Source organism: Centroberyx gerrardi, chromosome 22 (assembly GCF_048128805.1).
Source record: "Centroberyx gerrardi isolate f3 chromosome 22, fCenGer3.hap1.cur.20231027, whole genome shotgun sequence".
NCBI classification, from domain to species: Eukaryota; Metazoa; Chordata; class Actinopteri; order Beryciformes; family Berycidae; genus Centroberyx; species Centroberyx gerrardi.
Genome location: NC_136018.1, coordinates 7,065,454 through 7,073,212, shown reverse-complemented (window position 1 = coordinate 7,073,212; position 7,759 = coordinate 7,065,454).

The window sequence follows — 7,759 nt, the reverse complement described above, 5'->3', positions numbered from 1 at the left end:
CAACCAATGAATGATGGATAAAGTTCCTGTTGTTTGCTTAAAGGAAAATTCCATCCTTGGATACTCGCTGTTATGTATCATCAATCTGTGTTCAGTGCATTCCAGGAGTTATTGTGATGAAGTGTTGTAATTTACTTTTTTGTTGCATCCACTCTCTCTCAACCTGCCTCGTCTGCTTCTATTCAGTTTGTGATTTCCTACATTTCCCAGAATGCCTTTCAACCACCCCCGGTGAACTTGCTGCATCCGGCTATTGGTTTTACGTGAAGGTGGGGAGAGAGGTAGGAGATAGTAACGGTCAGAGAGCGAGAGTTTTTCTAGTCGAGAAAAAGCGAGAGTTGTGCCCCTTACTCAAAACACAACATGACTTGCTGCTGCATTGCATTATGGATCATTGAGGCTATACTGTCAGTGGAGAAACTGGTCTCTCTTCCTCTTCTACGATGGTTTTCTCCCTGTATGATTGATGATTGTCGGTGCAAAATGGTGGATCCGGAAAGACGTTTGATTCTGTGAGACTGACAACAAACACTAAGACACTAAGCTAGTTTTCACTTGTTTGGCTATTACATGGTGATGCTGTCTTGGTCTGATGCTACCACTTTAACTGAAGTTGTTCAACAACAATGAGTAAAATTCATTGAGGTATTTACTGAAGCTGCTTCACTGATAAAATGACTAATAGCCAAGGTTGAATTGGATTTGTCAGAATGAAAGCAATAGTTATTCTGACAGTAGGGACTGTAGGAACTCAGTACCTCGCTCTTAATAACCCATTTAATAAGGTCAATGAAATCAGGTTCTTTCAAGGAGAGAGTGTAGGATAGCAAGATCTCTGAGAGTCTGGAAGAAAAACAATCACATTTATTCCAGTATAAAAGTAAGTCAAAAACAGTGCAATTAAACTCCTCTTTTAGCCGTTGATGGCCCTCTCCAGCCTATGGTATACTCTCACATTATGGCGCAGTGCAGCCTGTCTTTGTGATTTCCTCTGTGTAAGGCATAGCTCCTCCCAATAGACTAGAAGCAAGAAAACTCTGGCCTGTGGTTTCCCTAACAAGCAACAAATTCCAGAGGGAACGCAGGTTTGTGTTGGAAATTGGTTAATGGGGCTTCAAGCATGGAAATAGATGAAAAGCCTTTCACTATACAAATGATATAATTTTGCAGGTGCAAATTTACAGGCTACATACATTTATGAATTGCCCCCTTTGGTACCAAGCATCTGACCCCCATCAGGAACCCTGGTTAGGATACATCAGCCTGCACACTGTACAGTAACAATATGGTAAATTCATGGCTCAAGCTTAGCATGCCAGAGTGTGCACCAGTGGCTTTGATGGGTAAAAAAAAACTGTGATTGCACTTATGGTTCTTTGTTGCTCTGGGCTTAGCTTGGCTTAGTGACAACAAGGGCAGCTCTCTATGCTCTTCCGCCATTTATGCAAACCAGGAAGCAACAATCCCATTGTTCTAGCAGAAAAGAAGCAATAAAAACATAAGCCCATGTTAATATCACTGCACACCAAACAGTTACATGCCTAAATATAGGTACAAAACTAAATAAGAACACAAGATGCAGCCCTGTGACACTTGGTCACACTATGGCTCTCCTCTCACCACCCTGCAGCACTGTGTGTGTTTGCAAAAAATTGCACAATGTGTAATTACAATATGGAGGGTTTTTTTGCAAAACTGTCAGATGGAGATGTGTAAATTTGTTTTGCCATATGCAGAACATAAAACATAGGAAATCATTTCAGCACTAGTTTTGGGGACATTTATCATTTTCCTCTCCCTCATGTAGGCAGCTAAGACGCTCTAGACTGGGCCGGAGCCAAGGAGTGGCAGTGCTGCCTTCCAGCCAGAAGGAAACAGAAGAAGTGTCTAATAAATCCCCCAAACTATTATAAAATATTAGCTAATCTTTTTACAATTCAGAATGACATGGATGGGATTTTTTTTAACAGGTGCATTACTGCTGAAGTGCCTTGGGGGCAGAGATTAGCTACTGCGCCAGTGCATGACTGCAGGACTGAATGAATAATGCCACGAGCTGAGTGTTGCTGTGGCCGGCCTCTATAAGCACTGATTCTGCTGCAATCTGAATGTCAATATTTAAGCTTATTTATCCCCCACGCTGACATTTGTACACCCTGCAGTGATTTTACAGCTTTGGAAATAATGTCAGAATCTGTAATAATTTGTAAACTCATCTATTATTTATCATACACTAGCCACAATGATACACTAAACTACTGAACTACTTGGATACTCACAGAAACAACCTCTATAACTGCTATAACATTCTAGACTAACATTGAAATTGAATGCATGTACTGTATCTATAGTGTATAATCAAATGTTTTTTCTTGGTTTATATAAGGTGCTGAAATGGTCAGAGAAGCAAATGTGATTGGAAAGCCGCCTACTCAACACCCATGATTAGCTGCGAAAAATCAGGGTGGCAAAACGTAACAAGACATGCTCTTCTCTCTGCTTGTCAACTGCTGTCAAGGTGCCCTTTGGCAAATAATTTAACCCCCAATGTCTTCAGTGCAGCTGCTTGTGGCTGTAATAGGCAGTTTCCAGTTCATGCATACATATATGTATGGAATCCTCCCTCCCTCTGCTCCTGCTTTTCCAGGCTTCTTGTTCTCTGACATCTTGTGTTGTTAAATAATAAAATAAGTTCCTATATGTCCTTGTAATGTGTGTATCAGTAGTAACTGTGTTCCCTCCTTCGTTAGTTGTGCCAATGGCAGTTATAGTAGCTCAGCACCAACAACAGCAATTTGACTGATTCCTAGCTTATGATATTTTTTTACTTGTGCTCTGTCTGAAACATTGCTGCTGTCTTACCCATGCAGAACAGAACAGAACAGAAAATAAAACAAATATAATTGTATTTTAAAACGTACTTAAAGATTCTGCACCTAGTGTGAGCTAGTTCTCTCTGTCTACTGCACAATTTAAAAAAAAAGCAAGACAGTGGGCGTGAGGAGCGGGGGAGAGGAGGAGGGTTTGGGGTCCGTCTGGGTTGGTGAGAAGAGGAAGGGGGTGGAGTGTTTGTGTACATGTGCACGGGCTGATAGGCTGGGGTGGGAACATTTTTTGTTTTTACCAAATGACATATCTTAGGACAACTGTCCTTGAACACAGCTGCATCTTCAACTGAACACCGCTGCTAATTTTAACCACTGGAAAGCGAACTGAGCCAGATTTAGTGAGATAAATACGACACAGGGCACATTTGGGATCAAATGTTGACAGTATGACCGGTATTTCATATCTACATAGTAATAAATATCAGTTTACAGCTCAAAAAAAGTTTCTTTTAGTGTGGAGTTACTCTTTAATGAACTATGTCCCTGTCTTTTGTGCAAAGAAGCAATGGAATGACGCTATGCTCATATAGAAGGACCTTGAAGAACAGACCTTAACTGCTCCGACCACAACATTGCTGTAATATGGAACAGCTGTCTACCAGCAATACCAGCCCAAATCACTCATTAATCACTTGTTTGTTTTAAATACTGCAGCACAGAGGTGGCCGAAAAGGTGCCAGCAATTTTATGCTTTCATTACCGGCTCACATTGACGACTACCTGCAGGGCATTTGAAGGTGATAATCCATGTAACAGAGCTATGTAGCAGCAGCAGCAGCAGCAGCAGCTTTATGATACATATTTTTTAGGTAAAATAGATAGATACGGAGCTGCTGCTGTGACAGAGATGAGATCACAAAGGAACTGAGATGTTGACATCGTCCCTGTTGTCCTTATATAACGCGTTGCTGTCGCAGGTCTTAGACTTACCACTTTTGTTCATGTCCCCAGAGGTGGCTGCTTCCCCACCAACTCAAGGTAGAGGACATTGTCGGGACACGGCAGCTTATACATGTTAATGTTCCCTTTTTCCTATTCCACTCCTGTTAGATTGATGGCTCAGCAGTGGTTCTCATTGATCAATCAGACACAATCTGCGTCTCAAATGAACCCAGGCCAGGGGGATTGTGCATTCTTCCAGGGGAACCACATCCCTAAGGGTATGACAGTGTGGTGCACTCGATCGATTGTTTTCAACTTATTTGTGTAAATACTTTGTAACCTTGCCGATTTATCATCTGCGATTCTTTGCCACTGAGTGAGAAAACTACAATACATATTACCAGGCCGCTGATGTGGGCCCAGCTTGTAATTTTCATCCATGTGGTCAAGTCTGGAGAAGGATTACAGGAGTGATGAGAATTAATTATGCATTTCATCAGTATGATGGATACCACACATTCAACTCAAAGCCATATTTCCCCTGAGAACTGAGGGAAGCTTGCTCGTTCCTTGGGTGAAACCTTTGAGAAAAACTGTCAATTCTCACTTTCAGAAGATGAAACTTTACTGACATTAAATGGAAAACAGTGCTATTATTCTTTTCTCCACTGCAGATGGCTCAAACTCTTACCACAGTGGCTAATGGCGAAAACCTTCCTTTCACAGTCCCTTAACTAGGTAATTACATAGTAAGAATAGTAAATTACAGCAATAACTAAGTAGGTAAATACTTAGAAATCACAGCTGAATTACTTAAAAACACCGAACAATCTGGGTAACAGTCCTAGTTTAACAGCATAATTCTTTGGGAATAAGGCTGCACTTCATTTGAAACGCCTTCTCTATTACCCATCAGTTCAATGAACCATCTTGTAGGTACTGAAAGTTTCTATTAGCAATAGCCCATGTTTAATTGTATACTTTGTAGGCATTAAGGCAATACTCTCCGATATATTATCTCCTATAAATTTCTAGCATCGTAATTATTCATCGCTCTATCCAACTGAAAAGGCTTTATTAAGTTGTGGGAATGTGACAATAAAGATCTCCAACAACCTCTGACAGACTACGTACTTTTCCTCTAGTTTCACTGTACATTTTATTAAATACTGGGTATATTCATACAAGTCTGCATTACTCTGAGATTCATCTCTGCTGAATGGTTACCATGCATCAGTGTATTATTAAATGTCCAGTGCAATGACAATTGCATTTCTCCATTTCATGGTTTTATTTAAGGACCTGTTAATGTAAAGTTGCCCAAATTATTATAACTGTCAGCATTGTGGAAATTTGACTAACACCTTTTGAAAAAAACTGTCCCTCTGGTTGTCAACAGAATCAAACAGATTTAGAATTACTGGTTACTTATCTACTTCCTGGTGTAAATGATGTCACTTACACCCAGGTGTTAATGAATGCTCTGATTGGTCGACAGTATTCATAGTTAATCAGGTGTCCCATTGTCTGTCAGGCAGTAGCCAGGAGGCTATGTCTTACCAAACTAGCCAAAATCTCCGTGCCTGTATTGTTGCTGCATGCCCTGTAGCCCTGTTCTGCACCTGTCAATCTAAAACAAAAATTACATTAACTGCTAGAAACGCCTCAATCCATTTCAGTTTTTTTTTTATCTAGCTAGTGAACATTCCACACCTTCCACAGCTAGAGCTAACTTTTAGCTAGCTCCTGTTCATCAGTGTGTTAAATTCACTGCGACATTTAAATTCAATTAACATTTTAAGAAAGAAAGCTGTCACAAAACATTGCATACATATTCACAAAAACTTTAATCCCTTTGTTGTACTTTGAAGTAGCTTTGAGAACTTTTTTATCCATAAATGGAGTGGAGCTGAAATCTATCCATCACTCTCAAATCCTCCATATGGGAGAAGAGCTGAGATTCACCACGATCTTACCAGAGTCAAGCCAGCCAGAATATAAAAAGCTAGACTTGTGGCTATAATATTAAAAAATTGCCTTAAAGAACATATGTCACAATGCTTTTTGAGTAACAGAAAGAACCAGTGAAAAATGGAAAATATTACCCAGGGAAAGCATATTATTTGCTACTGTGATGACCCTCCTACTCTCCTGGCTCTGCATCTGGAGCCTGGTGGGTGGAGTCATCATCAGAGCTGATGGAGTGCACCTGGGCCCGGTGAACTCCTTGGGCTTAAGAAGGCCTCGGACTATCAGTGTCTCTCCCCCTCCTCACCTACGCACACCTTTTGTTCTGTTCTTTTGGTTTGATTGCATTCTTGTCAGTTGGCTGAGGCTCATACCATGTAACTGCAACAATCTGGGTTCAAATCCGGCCTGGGACCTTTGTCGCGTCTCATCCCCCTCTCTTTGTCCCCCAATCTTTCCTGTCTATCACCACTGTCAGCTATCAGGCAAAGGGCAAAAATGTCCAAAAATAGTCTTTATATATCTCTATTCTTTATGTTTACTTAAGTCCTTTGTAAAAACATTGCTACATTTGTTCGTCACTAAAGGTTTTATTTTGAAAATTATAACTTAAAGTCCATTTTTTTTTTAAATAGATAGAGCTGTAGTGTAGTATCTAAGAAAACCTAATTTATAGGAATATATTGTCCTAATTCCTAGAAAGTAAACATTTAAACGTGGGCTATTGTTAATATAAACATACAGTGTACATACAAGATTGCTCCTTGAATTGATGAGTAATAGAGAAGGCGTTTTTAAGAAAGTATAGCCTAATTCCCTGGGAAACGTGGTTAAACTCAGGCTATTATATGCTATACTATGTTTTTCAGTAATTCAGCAGTTTTTACCTACTGTACTATTTAGTTACAGTTGTAATGACTTGGTAATTTACTATTTTTACCATGTATTTACCTGGTAATTAATCAACTGATAGATCATAGTCCCTCAAGTACTTTTTTCTTAGTATGAATTGTTCAGGATTTTGTCTTTCTTTTACTCTCACAGTGAGGAAATGATTACATCAGCATGTCTTTGTTCTGTATTATCAATAACATTTGAAAATTAATGAAATATGCCAGATTCTAGGTCATTACAACCGTTGTCTTCCATTCACCAGCTGTGAAAAATGGAAAAAACATGAGTCTGGGCTCTGTTTTTGCTCCAATGGATGATCACTGTCAACAACAAAAAACACAAATAAAACTCTATATGAAGATTCATAAAAAATTAGATATTGATTAAATTTTCTCAGAAAGACACAAAGAGAAGCATTTGCTGCTTTGACTTGGGTTGCAGTTTTGTCTGAGCTAGTTAATAACATGTTTGATATTGATTTCGAAAATACAGTTATGCAAATGTGTCAGAATTTAAAAGGGTAATATGAAGCACTAGAAGGAACTTTGACCTGTGATTGCTACAAAAAGTAATATTTCATGAAATATGCTCTCTGTAGAAATTGACCAGGATGTATGTCATTCACTGTTTTACAACCATCATTTATCAGCTGAAACATTTTTGTTTTAGTTTGCAGTTACTTTTTAAAGAATGTTTTCATACAAAATGCAGGTCCATGCAACTTTCTATTCTGACCCAATTTCTTTTGCTCTCCATCAACCCAGACATGACTGCAGACGGTTGACAAATGCAGGGTCTCCCGTGGAGGAGGCAGACACTGGGAGAAGACACTGATGTTTCCTGTCGAAGAGAGAGAGAGAGAGGGAGAGAGATCCACCTCGGGCAGCGTCAGCTCTGTCCTTATTTGTCATAAGTGTCCGCTGTTTCCCATGGCTAAAGACAAAGGCCAAAGAACGTATGAGGAACATGCATTTTTAATGTGACGTCCTCATCAAATTCACCACAGCGGACTGAACGGAATGCCAATGATGTCTTATTCTTCTCGCAATAACAGGGAGACAATACGACAATATGAATGGAAGCCGTGAAGGACACATCTTCCTCCGACGTAACAAAGTTGTTTTTCA